Below are 27105 nucleotides of genomic sequence, written 5' to 3'. Positions count from 1 at the left end.
TGATAGATAGAGTGCCTGATGAACTATGGAATGAGGTTCGTGATATTGTACAGGAGACAGGGATCAGACCATCCCCATGGAAAAGAAATGCAAAAAAGCAAAATGGCTGTCTGGGGAGGCCTTACAAATACCTGTGAAAAGAAGAGAAGTGAAAAACAATGGAGAAAAGGAAAGATATAAGCATTGGAATGCAGAGTTCAAAAGAATAGCAAGAAGAGATAAGAAAGCCTTCTTCAGCAATCAATGCAAAGAAATAGAGGACAAGAACAGAATGGGAAAAACTAGAGATCTCTTTAAGAAAATTATAGATACAAAGGGAACATTTCATGTAAAGTTAGGCTCGATAAAGGACAGAAATGGTATCGACCTAACAGAAGCAGAAGATGTTAAGAAGAGGTGGAAAGAATACACAGAAGAATTGTACAAAAAAGATCTTCATGACCCAGATAATCACGATGGAGTGATCACTCATCTAGAGCCAGACATCCTGGAATGTTAAGTCAAGTGGGCCTTAGAAAGCATCACTATGAACAAAGCTAGTGGAGGTGATGGAATTCCAGTGGAGCTATTTCAAATCCTGAAAGATGATGTTGTGAAAATACAGCACTCAATATGCCAGCAAATTTGGAAAACTTAGCAGTGGCCACAGGACTGGAAAAGGTCAGTTTTCATTCCAATCCCAAAGAAAGGCAATGCCAAAGAATGCTCAAACTACCCCACAATTGCACTTATCTCACATGCTATTAAAGTAATGCTCAAAATTCTTCAAGCCAGGCTTCAATATGTGAACCGTGAACTTCCTGATGTTCAAGCTGGTTTTAGAAAAGGCAGAGGAACCAGAGATCAAATTGCCAACATCTGCTGGATCATGGAAAAAGCAAGAGAGTTCCAGAAAAACATCTCTTTCTGCTTTATTGACTATGTCAAAGCCTTTGACTGTGTGGATCCCAATAAACTGTGGAAAATTCTGAGAGAGATGAGAATATCAGACCACCTGACCTGCCTCTTGAGAAATCTGTATGCAGGTCAGGAAGCAACAGTTAGAACTGGACATGGAACAACAGACTGGTTCCAAATAGGAAAAGGAGTGCGTCAAGGCTGTATATTGTCACCCTGCTTATTTAACTTCTATGCAGAGTACATCATGAGAAACGTTGGGTTGGAAGAAACACAAGCTGGAATCAAGATTGCTGGGAGAAATATCAATAACCTCAGATATGCAGATTATACCACCCTTATGGCAGAAAGTGAAGAGGAACTAAAAAGCCTCTTGATGAAAGTAAAAGAGGAGAGTGAAAAAGTTGGCTTAAAGCTCAACATTCAGAAAACGAAGATCATGGCATCTGGTCCCATCACTTCATGGGAAATAGATGGGGAAACAGTGGAGACAGTGTCAGACTTTATTTTTGGGGGCTCCAAAATCACTGCAGATGGTGATTGCAGCCATGAAATTAAAAGATGCTTACTCCTTGGAAGAAAAGTTATGACCAACCTAGATAGCATATTCAAAAGCAGAGACATTACTTTGCCAAGTAAGATCCATCTAGTCAAGGCTATGGTTTTTTCAGTAGTCATGTATGGATGTGAGAGTTGGACTGTGAAGAAGGCTGAGCACCGAAGAATTGATGCTTTTGAAGTGTGGTGTTGGAGAAGACTCTTGAGAGTCCCTTGGACTGCAAGGAGATCCAACCAGTCCATTCTGAAGATCAGCCCTGGGATTTCTTTGGAAGGAATGATGCTAAAGCTGAAGCTCCAGTACTTTGGCCACCTCATGCAAAGAGTTGACTCATTGGAAAGACCCTGATGCTGGGAGGGATTGGGGGCAGGAGGAGAAGGGGAAGACAGAGGATGAGATGGCTGGATGGCATCACTGACTCGATGGATGTGAGTCTTAGTGAACTCCGGGAGTTGGTGATGGACAGGGAGGCCTGGCGTGCTGTGATTCATGGGGTCGCAAAGAGTTGGATACGACTGAGCGACTGAACTGAACTGAACTGGTGGCTCAGATGTTAAAGAATCTGCCTACAATGCAGGGGACCCCGATTTGGTCCCTGGGTCAGGAAGATCCTCTGGAGAAGGAAATGGCTACCCACTCCAGTATTCTGGCCTGGAGAATCCCGCAAATAGAGGAGCCTGGTGGGCTACAGTCCATGGGGTCACAAAGAGTCTGACACGACTGAGTAACTAACATATTGTTTAACTTATTTGAAAGCCAATAGAAAATAAGTCACTGAAAATAAGATACACAACTAACTACATATTCTAAGGGTATTAAGTCAGGACAAAAGTCAAGATTTCTGCTGCAAAAACGTAGACAAACATGGGGTAGAACCAATAGTCCATACAAAAACAAGAATACTAGGGTGGGTTGCCATTCCCTTCTCCAGGGGATTTTCCCTACCCAGGGGTCAAACCCAGGTCTTCTGCATGGCAGGCAGATTCTTAATCGTCTGGGCCATCAGGGAAGCCATACACTATTTATATATGTACCATCTACAATATCTTAAACTACACATTACAGTACTAAAGATATTCAAAATTTTTCCATTCTTATACAATTCTCTCAATAAACACGTGATTGGTAGAAATGCAAAAATGCTACAAATGAGTCTTTTAAATTGTCAGAAGCTAGTGGCTGACAGATGCATCATATATGAGTCTACACAATCATGCTTCCTTTTTTCAATACCTTGTCTGAACACCTTTACCAAATTTTATTCACATACTTAAATCAATGTAGAGTGTAGTACTTGGATACTGATTAAAATTGCTTGTTGAATGAATCATCAATCTTTTTAGCAAGCAGCATGCACCTACATTTGTTAGGGGCATCCATTTCCCACAGAAATTGCCATCTACTTTATTCTTTTTATTGTATCTGCTGTTTATGTATGTAAGGTTTTCTCTCATTTTTTAATACCTTTTGTAAATTATTCCTTGCTGTTCAGGTAGGACAGTACACTTGAAAATCATACTGAAACTAAGATGTCAAAGAAACACCAGAAAAAGTAAGAAAGCAAAACTTAATATCAAGAATGGAGTGTTCCACATTTATTAAAATATTTTTCATCTCAACTTTTTGTCAAATGGAAACATGGAAACTTTTTATGAAGAATAAATAGAATTGTCAGTATAAACCATTTCTAAAGTAAGAAATATTATAATTATTCAAATTCTATACAAACTGTACTTATATTCTAAACTCAATCTCAGGTTCAAAGATTTCCTCAAATATTGTGACATATTTGTTGGTTTCTCTGACTTCTGAAAACTGTCAATGCTTCTCTTTATACAACTCAAAGAGAAAAATCACTATATAATTCATCTAAATAGAGCCACTTTTGTTTTTGTTCAAATAATTAATGTTTATTGTTCTGGTATTTCCACTGAAATGACAATTTTCTTTGATGTAGGGATTTATTATGATATCATGTAAATCAGCTATATCACAATGCATTTAATACTGTTTAGAGCAAGTTTATGAATCAGTTTGAAATAGGAAATGAAAACCTAAAATTGGTGAATGCAGTTCAGAAGCCTTCTTCCTTTAGGATAAAAAGGAAAACATGCCAATATTACTTTAATATTTTCTCAATCATTTGCATAGAATTTAATTTTAAGAAATAAATGATTCCCTTGGTATTGGATGAGAACACATTTTAATAACTCCTTTTACTATCATACAACTTAGTTAAAAATTTTTTAATTTTTTTGTGATATAACCTGATTTAATACTACATGCAAACTACCTAAATATATGCTTCAGTTCAGTTCAGTTCAGTTGCTCAGTCATGTCCGACTCTTTGGGACCCCATGAATCGCAGCACGCCAGGCCTCCCTGTCCATCACCAACTCCCGGAGTTCACTCAGACTCGCGTTCATCGAGTCAGTGATGCCATCCAGCCATCTCATCCTCTGTCATTCCCTTCTCCTCCTGCCCCCAATCCCTCCCAGCATCAAAGTCTTTTCCAATGAGTCAACTCTTCTCATGAGGTGGCCAAAGTACTGGAGTTTCAGCTTTAGCATCATTCCTTCCAAAGAACACCCAGGACTGATCTCCTTCAGAATGGACTGGTTGGATCTCCTAGCAGTCCAAGGGACTCTCAAGAGTCTTCTCCAACACCACACTTCAAAAGCATCAATTCTTTGGTGCTCAGCCTTCTTCACAGTCCAACTCTCACATCCATACATGACTACTGGAAAAACCATAGCCTTGACTAGACGGACCTTAGTCGGCAAAGTAATGTCTCTGCTTTTGAATATGCTATCTAGGTTGGTCATAACTTTTCTTCCAAGGAGTAAGCATCTTTTAATTTCATGGCTGCAATCACCATCTGCAGTGATTTTGGAGCCCAAAAAAATAAAGTCTGATACTGTTTCCACTGTTTCTCCATCTATTTTCCATGGAGTGATAGGACTGGATGCCATGATCTTCGTTTTCTGAATGTTGAGCTTTAAGCCAACTTTTTCACTCTCCTCTTTTACTTTCATCAAGAGGCTTTTTAGTTCCTCTTCACTTTCTGCCATAAGGGTGGTGTCATCTGCATATCTGAGGTTATTGATATTTCTCCCAGCAATCTTGATTCCTACTTGTGTTTACTATGTAGTAATCACTTAATAAATCTTAATACTTAAGATGACTGATGATAATGATAATGAGGTTGTAATATTTGATATATTGGCCAAATATAATACAAGACATTTCCTGTGGCTCAGTGGTAAAGAATCTGCCTGGAATGTAAGAGATGAGAGACGTGAGTTCAATCCCTGGGGCAGAAAGATCTCCTGGAGAAGGGCATGGCAGCCCACTCCAGTACTCTTGCTTGGAGAATGCCAAGGACAGAGGAGCCTGGTGGACTACAGTCCATAGGTTCCCAAAGAGTCAGAAGACTGAAGCGACTGAGCGCACATGTGTATTACACAGTACTCTGTGATTTCTCACTTGATAATATATGAGAATCAGAAGTAAAAAGATTATCTGAATCAGGGTTTTCTAAGTTAATTAACAGTAAGGAGAAAGGGTCTATTTTTAATTCTTCTGAAGTGAATGCCTTTTTTGCTGATGCTAAATATACATAGATATTTGTAAAGCTAAATTTGCTATTGGAAAAAATGACTCGTGCTTACCTGTTTGAATTGAAGCTAAATGCAATGCTTACCTGTATAGATAGAGTTAAAATACAGAGAAAAAGTCAGACCTTTTTTGTTTTGGCAATTAGGCAATTTACATTTATTTGGAACAGAGGCTAACCACAGTCTATAATATAGTCCTTGTCATAAAAAATAGTGCTCTTTAAATAGAAAATATTCTTTACACTGGGATCAACTTATTCCCCATGTCACTTCTTAATTAAACTAAACCTTTGTGTCTGACACTGGAGGAGTTTTGTATGACAACCAAAATCATATCTATCCATATTATTCCTTAAAATTTTCTACCTCTTTTCCTGTATTTTGTGATTATTAAGAAATGGAAGCATTGTAAAATTGAAAATCATAGTTACATATTACTGATGCTATAAAATAAAAATAAAGATATTCTGAAAAAGATTTAAATGAATAATATCCTGAAGAGAATTGTCTTTGTCATTAAAAATTCAAAAGTAAGAAATCTAGAAGACTTAGGACAATTAGATCATGTTCAAGAATTTTCCATCTCCGCATTCACACTAACCAGGTACAGAAAGGGGAGTAGGGGAAGGGGAACACACACTTATTATTTTCAGGTGTACAAGCTCAAAGCAGGAGCCCAGTGGGCTACAGTCCAAAGTGTCGTGGAGACGACTAAGCATGCACACATGTAAGCAGGAATAAACAGACTTGTATAAAGAATAATGAAAAGAGAGAATGATACATTTTAGAAATATTTTGTCCATGCATTGAAAGCTATCACTATTGAAGGGTTATATGTTATGTAATTTTCAAGTATCTGAAGGTCTTCCTCTTATTGATCTACATTTTTACTTTATATAAATGTAACATATCACAATCTATTAGGTCCAGCCAAAGCAGTACTTAAATAAAATATTACAGCACTGAACACTTAGAACATTAAAATAATATCTTAAGTCAATAAATTAAATGTTCACCACAATAAATTCTAAAAGTCATAGTAAAATAAGTCCAAATCAAACAAAAGGAAGAAAAAACAAAAAGAGTAGAAGTCATCAAAACTAAAAAAAAAAAAAAAGTAGAGAAAGGCAATCAAGTAAAAAGCTGACACTTTGTAGATTTTATAAAGTAGATATGATTTTTAAAAATAGACAATGAAAAAAGACATATCACATATATTAAACACAAAGAATGAGAGTTGGCAGATTGAAATCTATAGATATTATTAAAGGGTTAGTAAAGATGCTTTTAATAACTCTGTGTCTATAAAATTGCCAATAAGATGAAATGGACTGATTCCTCAAAACTCACAAACTATCAGGGGATCTTTCCAACCCAGGGATTGAACCTGCATCCTGTATTGGCAGATGGATTCTTTACCACCAGCGCCACCTGGGAAGCCGCAGAATATTTATATCTGTACCTGTATCTAGATATCTAATCTATGTCTGTGTCTGTTAATATATATTAATTTTAAAATATTCAATTGTTAAATTTAATGAGAGGCTACAGCAAACCAATTGGGGCAGCCTGAGGATCACAAAGAATCAGACACGACTGAAGCAATTGAGCACACACACACATAGCCCCCGGAATCCTACATCCAGTTTCTGGAAACTGTTTCCATCTCTGTGTGTTTGTGTGTGTATGTGTGTGTATGTGTGTGCATGTTTACAAAAGACTGAGAGCAAGAGGGAAAGGGAGCAACAGAGGATGAGACGGGTGGATGGCATCACCATTTCTCTCCCTCATTTGATCAATTTTGAGTTAATTTTTAAATAAGGTTTTATGGTTCATATAGAAGTTCAGGGGGGTTTTGTGGTGGTGGTGGTGGTTGTTTGGTTCTTTGGATTTGCATGTGCAATGCTTTAATAACTTTTTAAAGACAATATATTTTTTCTTAAATATATGGAATGATTTTGAACCTTTATCAAAAATCAGTTAGTCATATTTGTGTTGGAAAATTTTTTAAATGTCTTAGATTCCATTGCTCCATCAACATTAGATGTCCTAATTCCACTAGGATATTTATGTGCTTGCGTACTAAGTAGCTTCAGTCATGTCCGACTCTTTGTGACCCAGTGGACTGTAGGCCACCAGGTTCCTCTGTCCATGGGATTCTGCAGGCAAGAATCCTGGAGTCAGTCGCCTTGTTACTTAAAGCACTACAGAACAGAGTAAGACATCACTGAAAAGGAATGCTATGGCCAGGGGCATTTTTGGTTGCTTTCCAAAATATTTGAATGGCTAGTATGAGCTGGTTCAATTATACATTGATACAGGAGAGAACTAATTCCCAAGGCTGAAAGAAATCTATTTCTACTTAAAAGAGCACTATATGCTTTGGAGGGAAAAAATGATTTAGAAAGACATTTGCAACACCTAACATTCAAATTGTTTAAAGTTGAATATCAATAGAACAACATTTAAAATACTCTATATCAAAGAAAGAAATAACTTCATTCCAATCCAGGAAGGTAACCATGAACTCTTACATCAAAAGTGTTCTTTATATTTTAGATTGATTTTCTTAGCTAATCACATCTTAAATATCAAAGTTTATAAAGCCCAAATATTTACAGGCTATTAAGATAATATATTAAATTTGACAAGCTAGACTATATTTCAGGCAACATCTTCATTATTTTGTTAGAAAATTAGTGAGATAAATGACTAAAATAATTTTGAAATGTATTGTTAATTTTAATGTAACAAAAGTTATTAAAATAGTTGAGGTAGTTTTGAAGAAAATTTTAAATGCAGGAAAACTTACTGAAGAAGGCAGTAATTGGCTTCTTTTTAAATGTTTTAAAAGTGTTTGCATACTACCATCAATGAAATGCAGTATTATTTCCGAAGAAACACTATTTTGAAAAGTATTAGTTGCTCAGCTGTGTCCAACTCTTTGTTCTCATGTACTGTAGCCTGCCAGGCTACTCTGTCCATGGAATTTTCGCACAAGAATATTGGAGTCGTCGGTAACCATTCCCTTCTCAAGGGGATCTACCTGACCCAGGGGTCAAACCCAGGTCTCCTGCACTGCAGGCAGACTCTTTACCATCTGAGCCAACAGGAAAGTCCTCTTGAAAAGGAATCTAACATTTTAGGGCATTCAAAGAAAAATCATTGATGTTATACTTTTCTGATTAAACAAATACTACACAATCAGACTACAAATATAACTGTCTTTGTCCTCATTCAGAGGGAGTTAGAGCCCTGAGGTCATTAGCTAAGTAAAAGAGAAATTGGCCTGTGTCCCTAAGAAAAGAAGCCAACCTAAAGGAAAAACAAACAAACAAACAAAAAGCCTCAATTACTGTTCACTTGGAAGGACTTCTGCGAAAGAGAAGTTTGAGTAGAATTAATTTTAGAGTAGTGATATGACACTGCCTTTCTCTATCTACAGTGAAGGGATATAAGCATACAATCAAACCACAATAGTAAGCTCATCTCCAGTATTAGGCGTAGATTGAAAACACTGGTGGTGGTTTGGTCACTATCCTGTCTGACTCTTGCAATCCCCATGGACTGCAGCCCACCAGGCTCCTCCATCCGAGAGATTTCTCAGGCAAAATACTGGAGCAGGTTGCCATTTTCTTCTCCAAGGGATCTTTCTGGCCCAGAGATTGGACCCATGTCTCCTGCATTACAGGTGGATTCTTTATTGCTGAGCCACCAGGGATTCACTAAGGTGAATATTTTGTTATGAAAATACTGAGAATAATTCATAGGTTGTGCCTTTTCCATCTCTCTCTCCCTCCCTTCTTTCTTTCCCTCCCTCTCTCCTTCCCTCCCTTCTTCCCTTTTTCTTTCCTCCTTCCCCCTCTCTCCCCTTCCCTTTCTCTGATCTTCTTCTTCCTTTTCTGTCTTTATGTTGCTTGAATTTCATCCAGCTCATAATCGTTTTATTGCTTAAGTATCACCTGACAAAATAAAGTGTGGAGAGCCTTATAGTAGATGTGGTGGATAATACCACCATCTCTGTATTGCATGAGTGAATGCGTGCTCAATTGTGTCTGACTCTTTGCAATCTCCTAGATTGTAGCCCATCAGGCTCCTCTGTCCATTGACTTTTCCAGGCAAGAATGCTGGAGAGGGCTGCTATCTCCTCCTCCAGGCGGTCTCCAGACCCAGGGATCGAATCTGCAACTCTCGCATCTCCTGCACCGGCAGGCGGACTGTTTACCACTAATGCCACGTGGGAAACCCCTCTGTATTGCAGAACACTGTAATTTCAATTAAACTGTTTTGGAAAGTAACCATAAAATCGTTTAACACAAGTAGAAACTGTTAATCAAAGTCTGAAATAAATAGTGGACTTAGAATGGAATTTGTAGTCACCAACTGTTTGGTTTGTACACTTTTTCTTTGTAACTCCATTCTCAGTGTTTTAGGTTATTAGAACAGAAATAATATGAGTTCAACACAGTGTGTGATCAGTATATACATCTTTTGCTGTCATAGATGAACACACAATATTTTTCAGTATTATAATAAAGCCATGCATGAGTGGTATCCCTGACACCGCCTGGAAAACATTCCAAATTCATGGACAAAATCCTCAGTATTTCTATATGAAGGAAAGATTTTATGCTACTGTAATACTTAAGGAGGGAATTAGAAATTGGATAGAAATTGCTTAATAACTTCTCTGCATTTCAAAAGGTTTTGTCATGCAATTTCTATTTAATATTCACAATATGTGTGGAACTTTCAAAAATTACTTATCATTGCATCTTGTTAAGAACTTGTCTCAAATCTTAGTCAAGCAAATTAGTACTCAGTTGTAGATTGCTAATTTCTAATTTGTTTTTTGATTGTTATTTTTACTTTTCTCTGATTTGTTTTTTCCAAAATACTTAAGAAAAATATGGAAGAAGGATATTGTTACAATATTGGAAAAGAATTAAGACAAGACTTCAAAGTGCAGAGAGAGAGGTGAACACAAAACACAATAATGAGAATAGTGTATCCCATACCAATCGTTAGTGGAGGCTATAGGGAAGCCCCATAGTAATCTAATTAATATTGGATATTGTTATCCATTAGTAAATCAAATACTTATTGGGTTACTTATATATTTTAATTCCCAGGAAGGAGAAGTATATATAAATGATACATTCTATGTTTCCCCTGAAATTATCTGTTGCAGTAAAAGTAACTTGGATTTTGAGTTGTACATGCTTAAATTCAGTCTTAATAATACCTTTTATTTGCTTTGATCTTAGTCAAATTATATAACATTTTTAAGTTGAAATTTATTGAAAGCATGGCTATCAATTGTAAGAATTACCACTCAAATGCAAAATCAGTGTTTGAGATTTGATAAAAACCTCTTTGGCTGAGTTCTTATGACTCTTTCAATTGAAATAAACTGACTATATCAACTATTATAACACAAAAAGATCACAAAGATCATCCCCCAAATCACTTTTTCTGGCTTATTTTTTAATTATAGTTGCATGATGATTCAAAAATATTTGGATGGCTTAAATCAAAATATAAATAAATGCAATTAATTTAAAAGAAATAACATGAGAAAGGAGAATTGATGGAAAGATCATTCTATTTTTTTTTTAATTTTTATTTTTACTTTATTTTACTTTACAATACTGTATTGGTTTTGCCATACATTGACATGAATCTGCCACGGGTATACATGAGTTCCCAATCCTGAACTCCCCTCCCACCTCCCACCCCATATCATCTCTCTGGATCATCCCCGTGCACCAGCCCCAAGCATCCTGTATCCTGTATCAAACATAGACTGGCAATTCATTTCTTACATGATAGTATACGTGTTTCAGTGCCATTCTCCCAAATCATCCCACCCTCTCCCTCTCCCTCAGAGTCCAAAAGTCCATTCTATACATCTGTGTCTCTTTTGCTGTCTCGCATACAGGGTTATCATTACCATCTTTCTAAATTCCATATATATGTGTTAGTATACTGTATTGGTGTTTTTCTTTCTGGCTTACTTCACTCTGTATAATCGGCTCCAGTTTCATCCATCTCATTAGAACTGATTCAAATGTATTCTTTTTAATGGCTGAATAATACTCCATTGTGTTTATGTACCACAGCTTTCTTATCCATTCATCTGCTGATGGACATCTAGGTTGTTTCCATGTCCTGGCTATTATAAACAGTGCTGCAATGAACATTGGCATACACGTGTCTCTTTCAATTCTGGTTTCCTAGGTGTGTATGCCCAGCAGTGGGATTGCTGGGTCATATGGCAGTTCTATTTGCAATTTGGAAAGGTCATTTTAAATAAAATTGTAGATTTCTTGCTATATATTCATCTCACAAAGAATAACAAAACACAGCATCGATTATTTCATTATCAGAAACAGGAAAATACAGCCATCGTTGGAGAAGACTGTTGAGAGTCTCTTGGACTGCAAGGAGATCCAACCAGTCCATTCTGAAGATCAACCCTGGGATTTCTTTGGAGGGAATGATGCTAAAGCTGAAACTCCAGTACTTTGGCCACGTCATGCGAGGAGTTAACTCATTGGAAACAACTCTGATGCTGGGAGGGATTGGGGGCAGGAGGAGAAGGGGATGACAGAGGATGAGATGGCTGGATGGCATCACTGACTTGATGGACGTGAGTCTGAGTGAAGTCCAGGAGTTGGTGATGGACGGGGAGGCCTGGCATGCTGCGATTTATGGGGTTGCAGAGAGTCAGACACGACTGAGTGACTGAACTGAACTGAACTGATCAGCAGACCTAATTCCTGATATTACTCTTTTCTGATGGATTATTTTTTGTGAAAGAATGAACTTCTTTAAACTATGTCTTAATATCAAATTTAGATGCTTTTCTAGGACTCAAATTAGTGAGTTTTGAAAGTGCAGTGTACACATTTTACCACTTGGCAAACTGCAACTCAGAGAGATAGAGGACTTTATATTGTGTGTATATATATATATATATTTGCAGATGCTTCCAGGAAACCAAACAGCAGAAAGCAATTTCTCTTCAGTCATGGCATTCGTTCTCCTGGGATTTTTGGATCTTCCAAACCTCCAGGGACTTCAGTTGGAATTTTCTTTCTCATCTACGTATTCATCTTAACAGGAAATGGTCTTATTATAATAATCACGAGGGTAGACCCTGTGCTCCAGACACCCATGTATTTTTTTCCTTGCAAATTTCTCGTCACTGGAAACCTGTTATGTATCTGTCACTCTCCCTAGGATTCTAGTGAACCTTTGGACCCAAGACAGAAGCGTTTCTTAGCTGAGTTGCGCCATCAGAGGCGCCTCTTCCTTGCTCCAGGAGCCCCGGGGCGCTCCTCCTGGGGGCGAGGCCGGTGCCCTGTGCCTCCACGTGCAGCCTCTGCACCGCCCGCTGCTCAGGAATCACTGGAGGGGCCTGCAGTCGGCCGCTGGGGCCTAGGTGGGGGGATTCCAGTACCGACAGCACAGACAATGCCAGGTGTCCTCACTGCCCTTCTGCGCTTCACACCGGATCGACCGTTTCTTCTGTGACATCTCCCGTTGATCACCCTGGCCTGTGGGCACACTGCGCTTAATGAAATGTGTGTCTATGCGGTTGCTGTGCTGTTTGCCACGATTCCTTTCCTCCTAATACTGGGCTCTGATGTCAAAATCATTTCTGCCATCGGAAAGCTGCGCTCAGCCACGGGCTGGTCCAAAGCCTTCTCCATCTCACCTCACCTTCTCTTCCCCATCTCAACGTTGTGCTATTATTTGGCTCCATTACTATTACCTATTTATGCTCCAAATCAAATCATTCCCCAGGAACCGACAAAATGCTCTCTGTTTCTTACACTGCTGTGACGCCAGTGTTTAACACCTTGATATGCAGTCTTAGGAATAAGGATATGACTTCAGCTTTGAAAAAACTATTACTTAAGAAAACACTGTGAAGATGTGAAAGGTCACTTTTTAATGTTTGTCTCAGAGGGCTCACAGAAATATGATTTAATTTCACTCTTCCCATGTTTGCTGATAGTGTTCGGTTCAGTTCAGTTCAGTCGCTCAGTCGTGTCCGACTCTTTGCAACCCCATGAATTGCAGCACGCCAGGCCTCCCTGTCCATCAGCAACTCCCGGACTTCGCTCAAACTCATATCCATCGAGTCAGTGATGCCATCCAGCCATCTCACCCTCTGTCCTCCCCTTCTTCTGCTGCCCACAATCTCTCCCAGCATCAGAGTCTTTTCCAGTGAGTCAACTCTTCGCATGAGGGGCCAAAGTACTGGAGTTTCAGCTTTAGTATCAGTCCTTCCAGAGAACACCCAGGACTGATCTCCTTTAGAATGGACTGGTTGGATCTCCTTGCAGTCCAAGGGACTCTCAAGAGTCTTCTCCAACACCACAGTTCAAAAGCATCAATTCTTCAGTGCTCAGCTTTCTTCACAGTCCAATTCTCACATCCATACATGACTACTGGAAAAAACATAGCCTTGACTAGACGGACCTTTGTTGGCAAAATAATGTCTCTGCTTTTGAATATGCTGTCTTGGTTGGTCATACTCCTCCTTCCAAGGAGTAAGCGTCTTTTAATTTCATGGCCACAGTCACCATCTGCTGTGATTTTCGAGCCCCAAAGAATAAAGTCTAACACTGTTTCCACTGTTTCCCCACCTATTTGCCATGAAGTGATGGGACCAGATGCCATGATCTTCGTTTTCTGAATGTTGAACTTTAAGCCAACTTTTTCACTCTCCTCTTTCACTCTCATTAAGAGGCTTTTTAGTTCCTCTTCACTTTCTGCCATAAGGGTAGTATTGTCTGCATATCTGAGGTTATTGATATTTCTCCAAGCAATCTTGATTCCAGCTTGTGCTTCTCCCAGTCCAGTGTTTCTCATGATGTACTGTGCATAGAAGTTAAATAAGCAGAGGGACAATATACAGCCTTGATGTACTCCTTTTCTATTTGGAACCAGTCTGTTGTTCCATGTCCAGTTCTAACTGTTGCTTCCTGACCTGCATACAGATTTCTCAAGAGGCAGGTCAGGTGGTCTGGTATTCCCATCTCTTTCAGAATTTTCAACAGTTTATTGTGATCCACACAGTCAAAGGATTTGGTCTAGTCAATAAAGCAGAAATAGATATTTTTCTGACAGAATGTGGTCCACTGGAGAAGGGAATGGTAAACCACTTCAGTATTCTTGCCTTGAGAACCCCATGAACAGTATGAAAAGGCAAAATTATAGGATACTGAAAGAGGAACTCCCCAGGTCGGTAGGTTCCCAATATGCTACTGGAGATCAGTGGAGAAATAACTCCAGAAAGAATGAAGGGATGGAGCCAAAGCAAAAAAAATACCAGTTGTGGATGTGACTGATGATAGAAGCAAGGTCCGATGCTGTAAAGAGCCATATTGCATAGGAACCTGGAATGTTAGGTCCCTGAATCAAGGCAAATTGGAAGTGGTTAAAAAGCAGATGGCAAGAGTGAACGTCAACATTCTAGGAATCAGCAAACTAAAATGGACTGGAATGGGTGAATTTAACTCAGATGACCATTCTATCTACTACTGTGGGCAGGAATCCCTTAGAAGAAATGGAGTAGCCATCATCATCAACAAAAGAGTCCAAAATGCAGTACTTGGGTGCAATCTCAAAAACGACAGAATGATCTCTGTTCGTTTCCAAGGTAAACCAATATCACAGTAATCCAGGCCTATGCCCCAACCAGTAATGCTGAAGAAGCTGAAGTTGAATGGTTCTATGAAGACCTACAAGACTTTTAGAACTAACACCCAAAAAAGATGTCCTTTCATTATAGGGAACTGGAATGCAAAAGTAGGAAGTCAAGAAACACCTGGAGTAACAGGCAAATTTGGCCTTGGAATACAGAATGAAGCAGGGCAAAAGCTAATAGAGTTTGGCCAAGAGATCACACTGGTCATAGCAAGCACCCTCTTCCAACAACACAAGAGATGACTCTACACATGGCTATCACCACATGGTCAACACCGAAATCAGATTGATTATATTCTTTGCAGGTAAAAATGGAGAAGCTCTATAAAGTCAGCAAAAGCAAGACCAGGAGCTGACTGTGGCTCAGATCAGGAACTCCTTATTGGCAAATTCAGACTTAAATTGAAGAAAGTAGGGAAAACCACTAGACCATTCAGGTATGACCTAAATCAAATCCCTTATGATTATATAGTGGAAGTGAGAAATATATTTAAGGGACTAGATTGATAGATAGAGCACCTGATGAACTTTGGACTGAGATTCATGACTGACAGTGTAATTATTCCCACTTATTATGTTGTCATTTACTATTATTACATATTTTGAGGTTTTCTGCCTGAAACCAGTTTGACTACATTTTAAGTAAGAAAATTAATTAATTGTGTTTTATTCTTTAGGGCAAATCTACTTTTTCATAGCCATTTTAAATTTACCCATCTCTAACACTTTCAGATAACTAGACTGCTAGAATTTTTTTTTTAATGTGTAGAAAAAAAAACTTTGCCTTGATAACCGGTAAATTATTTACAAATATGCTGGTACTGCCATTTCTATTTGCAACACACTCATTCTCATGGGAGAATTTTTATTAGATAGGTGATGAGGAATGAACACAAGACTAAATTATAAATCATATGTCTGTGAATAATAATTTAAAAATAGAATGAAAACGTTTCATTGCATCCACCTTCTCAGTATAAATTAAGAAAACTGTTCCATGTGTACAGTGGACTATGCCATTAGTCCATAGGCTTTATTAACTGTGCGAAACCCTTTGACTGTGTGGATCACAATAAACTGTGGAAAATACTGAAAGAGATGGGAATACCAGACCACCTGGCCTGCCTCTTGAGAAACATGTATGCAGGTCAGGAAGCAACAGTTAGAACTAGACATGGAACAACAGACTGGTTCCAAATAGGAAAAGGAGTGCATCAAGGCTGTATATTGTCATTCTGCTTATTTAACTTCTATGCAGAGTACATCATGAGAAACGTTGGTCTGGAAGAAGCACAAGCTGGAACCAAGATTGCTGGGAGAAATATTAATAACCTCAGATATGCAGATGACACCACCCTTATGGCAGAAAGTGAAGAGGAACTAAAAAGCCTCTTGATGAAAGTGAAGGAGGAGAGTGAAAAAGTTGGCTTAAAGCTCAACATTCAGAAAACGAAGATCATGGCATCTGGTCCCATCACTTTATGGCAAATAGGTGGGGAAACAGTGGAAACAGTGACAGACAATATTTTGGGGGGCTCCAAAATCACGGCAGATGGTGACTGTGGCCATGAAATTAAAAGACGCTTACTCCTTGGAAGGAGGGGTATGACCAACCAAGACAGCATATTCAAAAGCAGAGACATTACTTTGTCAACAAAGGTCCATCTAGTCAAGGCTATGGTTTTTCCAATAGTCATGTATGAATGTGAGAGTTGAACTGTGAAGAAAGCTGAGCACTGAAGAATTGATGCTTTTGAACTGTGGTGTTGGAGAAGACTCTTGAGAGTCCCTTGGACTGCAAGGAGATCCAACCAGTCCATTCTGAAGGAGATCAGTCCTGGGTGTTCTTTGGAAGGAATGATGCTAAAGCTGAAGCTCCAGTACTTTGGCCACTTCATGTGAAGAGTTGACTCATTGGAAGAGACTCTGATGCTGGGAGGGATTGGGGGCAGGAGGAGAAGGGGAGGACAGAGGATGAGATGGCTGGATGGCATCACTGACTCGATGGACATGAGTTTGAGTGAACTCTGGGAGTTGGTGATGGACAGGGAGGCCTGGCATGCTGCTATTCATGGAGTGGCAAAGAGTCGTACACGACTGAGCGACTGAACTGAACTGAACTGAACTAAACTGTTCCATGTGTAACCAGAGGGAGCTGAATATCTGGATCTTTTGTTCCCACTTCTTCCAAGAGTGATAAAAATTGAATATCAAACATCTGACACAGCACTGTCATACTGCTTTCATTACTGTTCAGTTCAGTTCAGTCCATCATCAACTCCTGGAGTTCACTCAAACTCATGTGCATCGAGTCAGTGATGCCATCCAGCCATCTCTTTCTCTGTCACCCCCTTCTCCTCCTGCCCCCAATCCCTCCAAGCTTAGGGTCTTTTCCAATAAGTCAATTCTTCATACGAGGTAGCCAAAGTACTGGAGTTTCAGCTTCAACATCAGTCCTTCCAGTGAACACTCAGGACTGGTCTCCTTTAGAATGGACTAGTTGGATCTCCTTGCAGTCCAAGGGACTCTCAAGAGTCTTCTCCAACACCACACTTCAAAAGCATCAATTCTTCAGTGCTCAGCTTTCTTCACAGTCCAACTCTCACATCCATACATGACTACGGGAAAAACCATAGCCTTGACTAGACAGACCTTTGTTGGCAAAGTAATATCTCTGCTTTTGAATATGCTTTCTAGGTTGGTCATAACTTTCCTTCCAAGAAGTAAGTGTCTTTTAATTTCATGGCTGCAATCCCCATATACAGTGATTTTGGAGCCCCCAAAAATAAAGTCTGATATAACTATGCTTCATACCAATTTCCAAAATGCATTTCCTACTTAGAATCTTTGCTAGAACTTACTTGAATTAAGAAAGTTGCAATGAAAAAAAAAGTCTATGTATGGATTATTTTTTTACACTTAATATAAAGGAACAGATCAGTAATTTAGATGAAAATTTGGAGCTTCCCTGATAGCTCAGTTGTTAAAGAATTCATCTGCAATTCAGGAGACCCCAGTTCAATTCCAGAGTTGGGAAGATACCCTGGAGAAAGGATAGGCTACCCACTCGAGTATTCTTGGACTTTCCTTATGGTTCATCTGATAAAGAATCTGCCCGCAATGTGGGAGACCTGGGTTCAATCCCTGCGTTGGGAATATCCCCTGATGAAGGGAAGGATGAAAGGTTGTTGCTGAACAAAAAGACACCAGGATTCTTGGCCTCTAGAGGAGAAGAATTCAATGCAGGGCCAGAGACGAGGCTTGATTCGCTCAGAGCTTTTGTGTAATAAAGTTTTATTAAAGTATAAAAGAGATAGAGAAAGCTTCTGACATAGTCATCAGAAGGGAGCAGAAACAGTACCCCTGTGCTAGTCTTCAGCTGGATGTTATATAGTCACTAGCAGTCTGTTAATGAAAGAAAGGAATGTCTTAAAACTCAGAATGGCACCAGGCCCCTCACACATAATAAGATGCATTTTTGGGTAATCTTGGCACCAGATGATTCATCCTGGGCCATGAAACGATTGACTTGAATCTTGTAGAAGGGTAGAATACCATACAAATTGTTTCATTTACATAGATTAGGGATTAATATCTGAGACTGGTTTGTCAAGTAGGTTCTGAGCCATTAGGTGGAACTGACTTGAAGACAGAGTCTGGGGTAAATGCATAGTACATTAACATAGGTTAAGACAAACATTTCCATAAGAAAAATGCATTGGTTAACTCAAGGTTTGAGAATAGTTAACTTCAGGTGAAATCAGGTGTCATTATGGCAACACAGTATTTTAAGAGAAACCTCCTATTAAATTTGTATAGAGAAGGGAAAAAAATATCACTAGTTTGTTTCTTCCTGCTGCTTAAGAGAGATAAAAATGTCTGACACTTGCACCCTATTTCCTCTATTTGGAGACCCCTGGCCTTCCTGCCTGTTACCGTCTCAAGAGCAACCCAATCCAGTATTCTGGCCTGGAGAATTCCATGGACTGTACAGTCTTTGGGGTTGCAAAGAATACGATATGACTGAGCGACTTTCACTTTCCAAGCAAAGATTCATACACAATTACTTAATATCACAAATAGTAATATATACATTAAAAATGCATAACACTGCTTGCCTATAGCTCAGACTCTTTGCAACCCCAAAAATCGCAGCACACCAGGCTTCCCTGTCCATCATCAACTCCTGGAGTCCACCCAAACCCATGTCCATTGAGTCGGTGATGCCATCCAACCAGCTCATCCTCTGTCGTCCCATTCTCCTCCTGCCCCCAATCCTTCCCAACATTAGGATCTTTTCCAAAGAGTCAACTCTTCGCATGAGGTGGCCAAAGTATTGGAGTTTCAGCTTTAGCATCAGTCTCTCCAATGAACTCCCAGGACTGATCTCCTTTAGAATAGATTGTTAGGATCTTCTCACAGTCCAAGGGACTCTCAAGAGTCTTCTCCAACACCACAGTTCAAAAGCATCAATTCTTTGGCACTCAGCTTTCTTCACAGTCCAACTTTTACATCCATACATGACCACAGGAAAAACCATAGCCTTGACTAGATGGACCTTTGTTGGCAAAGTAATGTCTCTGCTTTTAAATACGTTATCTAGGTTGGTCATAACTTTCCTTCCAAGGAGTAAGTGTCTTTTAATCTCACGGCTGCAATCACCATCTGCCATGATTTTGGAGTCCAAAATAAAATAAAGTCTGACACTGTTTCCACTGTTTCCCCATCTATTTCCCATGAAGTGATAGGACCAGATGCCACGATCTTCATTTTCTGAATGTTGAGCTTTAAGCCAACTTTTTCACTCTCCTCTTTCACTCTCATCAAGAGGCTTTTTAGCTCCTCTTCACTCTCTGCCATAGGGTGGTGTTGTCTGTGTATATGAGGTTATTGATATTTCTCCTGGCAATCTTGATTTCAGCTTGTGCTTCTTCCAGTCCAGCATTTCTCATGATGTACTCTGCATAGAAGTTAAATAAGCAAGGTGACAGTATACAGCCTTGACATACTCCTTTTCCTAATTGTAACCAGTCTGTTGTTCCATGTTCAGTTCTAACTGTTGCTTCCTGACCTGCATATAGGTTTCTCAAGAGACAGGTCAGATGGTCTGGTATTCCATCTCTTGCAGAATTTTCCACAGTTTATTGTGATCCACACAGTCAAAGGCTTTGGCATAGTCAATAAAGCAGAAATTGATGTTTTTCTGAAACTTTCTTGCTTTTTCCATGATCCAGTGGATGTTGGCAATTTGATCTCTGGTTCCTCTGCCTTTTCTAAAACCAGCTTGAACATCAGGGAGTTCACGGTTCACGTATTGCTGAAGCCTTGCTTGGAGAATTTTGAGCATTACTTTACTAGCATGTGAGATGAGTGCAATTGTGCGGTAGTTTGAGCATTCTTTGCATTGCCTTTCTTTGGGATTGGAATGAAAACTGCCCTTTTCCAGTCCTGTGGCCACTGCTGAGTTTTCCAAATTTGCTGACATATTGAGTGCAGCACTTTCATGGCATCATCTTTCAGGATTTGAAATAGCTCTACTGGAATTCCATCACCTCCCCTAGCTTTGTTCATATTGATGCTTTCTAAGGCCCACTTGACTTCACATTCCAGGATGTATGGCTCTAGGTGAGTGATCACACCATCATGATTATCTGGGTCATTATGATCTTTTTTGTACAGTTCTTCTGTGTATTATTGCCACCTCTTCTTAATATCTTCTGCTTCTGCTGTATTTAAATTAGTATAAATATAACTAATCTTTACCAGTTGATGTTTCAGTAGTGTATATGAAATTAACCAGAGTGTACAGATAAAATCAAGAATTAATCCATCGTAAATATCCTAACAGGAAAGAAAAAAAGAGAGAATTTATCAACACTTCACTATACACCTGCTTCTCTCTTTCCAATGTGTAACTCAAGGGATACTCAGTCTATATAACTAAAAATTATTACTAATACTTGTAGACAACATCATTTATTTATCTAATGATAATGTCACTTTATAGATTTAATTTCGTTTGTAGATTTTGTTCCTCCAGGTTAACTTCTCTTTAAAAGAGTTAACAGTTTAATTATAACATTTGATTTATAAATTTGGATTTTTATTTTTTTAGGGCTTGTGGGGATTCCTAGGCGGTGCATTGGCATAGAATTTGCCTACCAATGAAGGAGATGCAGGTTCGATTCCTGGGTTGGGAAGATCCCCTGGAGAAGTAAATGGCAACTCACTGCCATATTCTTGCATGAAAAGTTCCATGGACAGAGGAGCCTGGTGGGCTATATAGCCAGTGGGTTAGCAGGAGTCAGACATGACTGAGCGACTGAGTACACACACATGGCACACATGAGTGTAAATATCTTGACCTACTTCATCTATTTTTTGTATGTGTCAAAAATTAAATACATTACTGATGGTGATAAAGAAAATGAAGATATAATAGTTATGGGAGTGCTAGTCTTTCCCTTTCAAACTGTGATGCTAAAGAAGTCTCTTGGATGCAAGGAGGCCAAACCAGTCAGTCCTAAGGGAAATCAATATTCATTGGAAGGACTGATGCTAAATTTAAAGCTCCAATACTGGCCACCTGATGCAAAGAACCAACTCATTGGAAAAGACCCTGATGCTGGGAAAGATTGAAGGCAAAAGGAAAAGGAAGTGGCTGAGGATGAGATAATTAGATAGCATGATGGACTTAATGGGCATGAACTTGAGCAAACTCTAGGAGACAGTGGAGGACAAAGGAGCCTGGCATACTACAGTCCATGGGGTCACAAACAGCTGGACATGACTTTGAGACTGAATAACAATAGTAATTCTTTCCCTTAACTCTTAGATAAGCAAATTGTAATGAAATGAAACAGTATCAGTCCTATAATTAAGATAATTGATTTTTGTTTTGAATTTATTATAATCTGTGCATTCTCAGTATCTCAACTGTTCTTTTTGTATCAATTTCTCTGTCTATAAAATAGCAATAATGCCTACTATCATTAATTATGTCAAAGCAATGAACATAATATCTTGGATTCAAGGAGTCGTTTCGGAAATTTTAAAAATCTTGGAGAAGGAAGCATTTGCCAACATCTGTTTTCCATAGAATGAAAGCTACTCATTTAAATATTGAAATTATTTTAACAATATTATTAATACAAATTCTCTTACAACAACGTTCACACTTCCCTGCCTTCTTAAACCTTCAGGCAGAGTCATTCTGCCTTGGTGTCTCATGATATGTATGCATGAATAAATACTTGCTCTTATCCTTGGCTAACAGCACCTGCCACTATTTGCTGACATGGAACAGTTAATTTTGCACTGAATTTCCATAGAACACATATTCTTCTATCTCCTTTCCTTTCTTGATTCTCATCAATTGATTTTCAAGATTCTAGAAACATTCTTTAATTCATTAACTGTTTTATCCACATATGTTTTTCATTGTCATCTATCATTCTTTATCACAATGAAAGAGAGTAGATAGTTTTTTGTTAGTCATTTGATTTTACTTACAACTCTAAATGAGACCTCACTTGAAAGAAAAGGACAGAGATTATCTCAAGGCTGTTTCTCTTTTTATTTGGTCTAAGATATTTATTGGTTTGCTAATGTTTACACATACTTTCAGTATGGAAATCCAATATATGAGGCAGTTATTAATTGATTCTCTGTATTGTCAAGTATGTTGGCTGTCGCAGAATGACCCTCAAAGACACATTTTATAAGGAAGGCTGAGTGCCGAAGAATTGATGCTTTTAAACTGTGGTGTTGGAGAAGACTCTTGAGAGTACCTTGGACTGCAAGAAGATCAAACCAGTTAATCCTAAAGGAAATCAGTCCTGAATATTCATTGGAGGGACTGATGCTGAAGCTAAAGCTCCAATACTTTGGCTAGCTAATGAGAAGAGCTGACTAATTAGAAAAGACCCTGATGCTGGGAAAGATTGAGGGCAGAAGGGGACGACAGAGGATGAGATGGCTGGATGGCATCACCAATTCTATGGACCTGAGTTTGAATGGAGCAAGCTCCGGGAGATGGTGAAGGACAGGGAAGCCTGGCATGCTGCAGTCCATGGGCTCACAAAGAGTCGGACACAACTGAGTGACTGAATAGCAACAACAATATCTATATGTGACAACCTTGTGTGTGCATGCTAAGTCACTTCAGTTGTGTCTGATTGTGCCACCCTATGGACTGAAGCCAGCCAGGCTCCTCTATCCATGGGATTCTCCTGGCAAGAATACTGGAATGGGTTGCCATGCCCTTCTCCAGGGGACCTTCCCGATCCAGGGATCAAACCCACGTCTCTGGCAGCTCCTGCGCTCCAGGCAGACTCTTTACAGCTGAGCCACTGGGGAAGGCCATATATGACCACCTTAATCACTCTAAATAGAATTACTTCAATGAACCCACCTAGAAAAGTTCACATCTGTGTTACTGCATGCACATATACAAACTCTTTTTATCTATGTATCTATCATCTATCTAAATACAGATGATAGATACACAAAATATAAATGTACATGTATAAATATGTATATCTCTTGTGTGTAAAGTTTATTATGGCAAAGCTCAATCATCTTCCTTTTTGAAATTTCAACATCATCTCTCTAAAAGTTTGTTTCATAATTTATATTTTTTCCAACTCTTCCCTTAGACCATATGTTCACCTTCTCTTTATCTTCCAATTGTATTATTCTATTTCCATATATGTTCTCTGTACTAATTATATGATAGTGAGATAAGCTTACATGCTTTCATGTCACAACTAAAGAAATAGTTTATCGATATAAAGGTTATATATAGCAAAACACTATTCCAAGAAACAATTATACATATGATACCTATATAAATACGCAGATACCTTTAAAAGAAGAAAAAGAAGATGTCTACCACTATTCCCTGAATATTCTTTTCCAGCAAAGAATCCAAACTATTAATACAATTCAGATGCACAATGAAGACATATTCACTTTTCACTTTTCCCAAATCAGGCTATTAATCTTGGAAAGATTTTGCACATATTATTGACCTTTCCATCCTTCGTTGTCAGTTGACTTCAGTCCACAAGAGCAATATTCTCCTAAAGTGCACACACAGACACACACAGACAAGCATGTATACCTACATCAATGAATATCTGTTTTCGTGTTTCTAAAGAATAAAATTGTGTGTGCTTAGTTTCCCAGAATTATAAGTGACTTGTTCTGGAAATAGTACAATGCAAAGTAGTAACAGAGGATTATCTTACTCATAAAGATATTTATAATTTACAAAGCAGTGGTAGTATTTGCTCACATTCATTGTGTTTTAAAAACAAGTGATACAGATACAGATTTTTGGCAAGCTATTACCACTGAATGTGGTAACTAGTTTAGATATGGTTTGTTAGTTGCCAGGCCAAAGAGAAAATAATTTCTGAAGCTGTCCACTGACATTTTTAGCTTGTGGAACATCAGTATGTATCCAAAGAAGTCATAATGCTCCAAGATATCACTCTTATTTGCCATTCTCTATAAAAGGAGAGAGATCCAGTCACATCTGTTCAATCTATCATATTTTTAAATGTTGCCCCCCCCCCCGGTTGGTAGCGCTTCTCTCTAAAAAGTTGTTGTTGTGTTTTTTTTTTTTTTAATTAGGCAGGAGGGAGAGAAAAGAGAGAGGATTTCTGTCTCAATCTTTTCAACATATAAGTTTCAGGATTTATCCAACTTCTGCCCAGAAATTTTCCTGGAATTTTGTTGTTGCTCTTACTATAGTTCTCTTTCTTTTAACTTCCTCTGTATTCAATTGTTTCCATTAGATTTTACTAGGTTATGATGGCTGTATTATCTGAGAATCTTGGTGATTCATTGTTTGTTTGGTTCTCAAGAAGAGTTGGTTTTTCCTTCTTCACTGTATTATCAGAACTGGTCACATGTCATCTGTTTTCTCCCAAGGAGAAAGTGGTACTGCATCTCCCTATCCATATGGAAATAGCCAGCTCCATATAAATGTGAACAAAACTGACATATATTTTTATGGGAATAAACTTTAAAAGCAACGGTTAAAGCTTCATCATATTTTTTAACTTTGAGTACCCGTGACAGGTCATATTTCTGCAATGATCTGTTGCCTGTCTATATGAAGGATTATTATACATACATGGAATTTTGAAAATTATATAACTACAGAAATAGCACATACAACTAATAATTGTGATTTTCCTTGTCCAGAATGAATACAAATTTATTTTTTGTTATTTTGATTACCTGAGTAGCACAAGCTTATTGTAATAAACTGCACAATTTCAATAAAACAAAGGGAAAATAGAATGATTTACTCTGTGATTTCCATAATTAACAACAATGATTATTTTTGTATTGACCATTTCTAATATGTGTATGTATGTAAAGTTTAAGGTGTACAATACTTGTGCTTTTATAGCAGATACTTACTTTTACACAAATTTAAATCCTTTCCCTTTTCCCCTAACTTTCCTATCCCCACTATCATCTCTAGGAAAATATATTTTAAAAAACCATGACTTGTGAATATTCCCATCACTTTTTCCAAGTCCATCTTATTATATGTAAAGATTTCAATAATATCTTTTTTCAACTCAAAAAATCATATTATGGATTTAGTGTGATATACACATAAATGATGCCTATTACTAATATCATTGTACAACATCATTTATTAAACTACATTCCCAATGAGAGGTACTTTTCACTCCAAGAAATTATTTCTCTGTAGAATAATTGCTAGGCCAAACTATACACAACATTTTAATCAATGCCCATTATTAACTTAGTTTTAAAATTTTCTGAACTGAATGGAACTGAATAATATGCTTTCAAATAAGTGATATAACTGAGTCTGTATTACAACTGGATCTATTATAGCAATTCTTGTCTAAAGTTATTACTACAAGAGAACATTTCACAATAAGGTTACAGAATTCCCAAGTGAATGATTTGCTATTTGTTGACCCATACTCAAGTGTATAACTGGAGACAGAAAGGTTTCTCAGTGTTACAAGTAATTTTTATTTTGGTAATAACTATGACTTTATAGACAGATAAATTGAGTTTAAAATAAATATTTAAAATTTGTAACAAATATATAAGAAATCAAGTTCTGAAATACAACTTATTTTTTCAATGAACTAAGGTATTTGCATGGCTGTTTTCTCAGTGCCATCATGACAATCTTGTTCCTTAGACATCCTATATCGTGGAGTTAAACACAGGCGTCACAATCGTGTAGGAGCCTTGGGTCTTGGGTCTTAAATATGTGACAAGGCCTGATCCGAAGAACAATGCCACAACCATAAGATGAGATGAGCAGGTGCAAAAGGCTTTGCCCCGACTTGTGGCTGATGGCAATTTAAGGACTGTGGAGATGATTTTGCCATAGGAGACAAGTATCAACAGAAATGGAACCAAAACCAACAGCACAGCAACTGTGAAGACCATCATTTCATTCAGAAAAGTGTCCCCACAGGCCAGCTTGAGTATGGGAGGGATGTCACAGAAGTGGTTGATGGGGTTAGAACCACAAAAGGGCAGAGAGAAAATCTGGCATGTCTGGCCTATTTGGATTGGGATCCCACTGATTCGGGAGCCAGCCACTAGCTGGATAGGTGTACATCTTGTAGTTCATGACTAGAGGATAGCGCAGAGGGCTACAGATGGCTGCGTAGCGGTTATAGGCCATCACAGCCAGAAGGAAGCACTCGGTGGCCCCAAGTATAAGAATGAAGCACATTTGTGTGGCACAAGCAACTAAAGAAACCATTCTTCTTTGTGTCCAAAGACTCATGAGCATTCTGGGGAGTGTAACAGACACATAGCAGATTTCCAAAAGGTAAAAATTGCCAAGGAAAAATATATGGGGGTCTGGAGACTAGGGTCTAGTTTTGTTATCAGAAATATGATGCCATTGCTCATCAAGATAATTATATAGATGAGTAAGAACAGTCCAAATAAAAACCTCTGGAGATGAGGAACATCAGCAAAGTCCAGGAAAACAAATTCCATCAATTTAGTGAGGTTACCTTCTGGTGCTTTTTCTTGGTGTTCCATCTGTGAAAAAGCAGAAATATATTACCTGTTTTTTATTTTTACCATGAGGGATCAGTGCCTGTTTTATAAATTGTATCAGGATATCCATGATCAATGCAATTGTTTCTAATTTAAGAATTTTATTATTTATGCATTTTTCCCTTCTCAGTTTATAATCCGTGTGTTATAATCACCACACACTCTCCCTTGAAATATCTTTTAGGGCATTCTTTTCAAATACAGTCCAAAGTCAAAAAGTTA

The 27105-nt window shown here is 38.3% G+C and overlaps 2 pseudogenes; one reads left to right on the top strand and one right to left on the bottom strand.

The window, feature by feature from the left end:
* The window catches only part of LOC120880852, a 105585-nt pseudogene extending 92572 nt beyond the window's left edge, over positions 1-13013 (top strand).
* Positions 13014-25930: 12917 nt separating this feature from the next.
* On the bottom strand, positions 25931-26838 carry LOC120880966 (annotated as a pseudogene).
* Between the last annotated feature and the right edge of the window lie 267 nt (positions 26839-27105).

The sequence above is a fragment of the Oryx dammah genome, unplaced genomic scaffold, assembly GCF_014754425.2.
Source record: "Oryx dammah isolate SB20612 unplaced genomic scaffold, SCBI_Odam_1.1 HiC_scaffold_22, whole genome shotgun sequence".
Classification (NCBI taxonomy): Eukaryota; Metazoa; Chordata; class Mammalia; order Artiodactyla; family Bovidae; genus Oryx; species Oryx dammah.
Note: the sequence above shows the minus strand (reverse complement) of the source record. Positions and strands in the feature narration are given on the sequence as shown.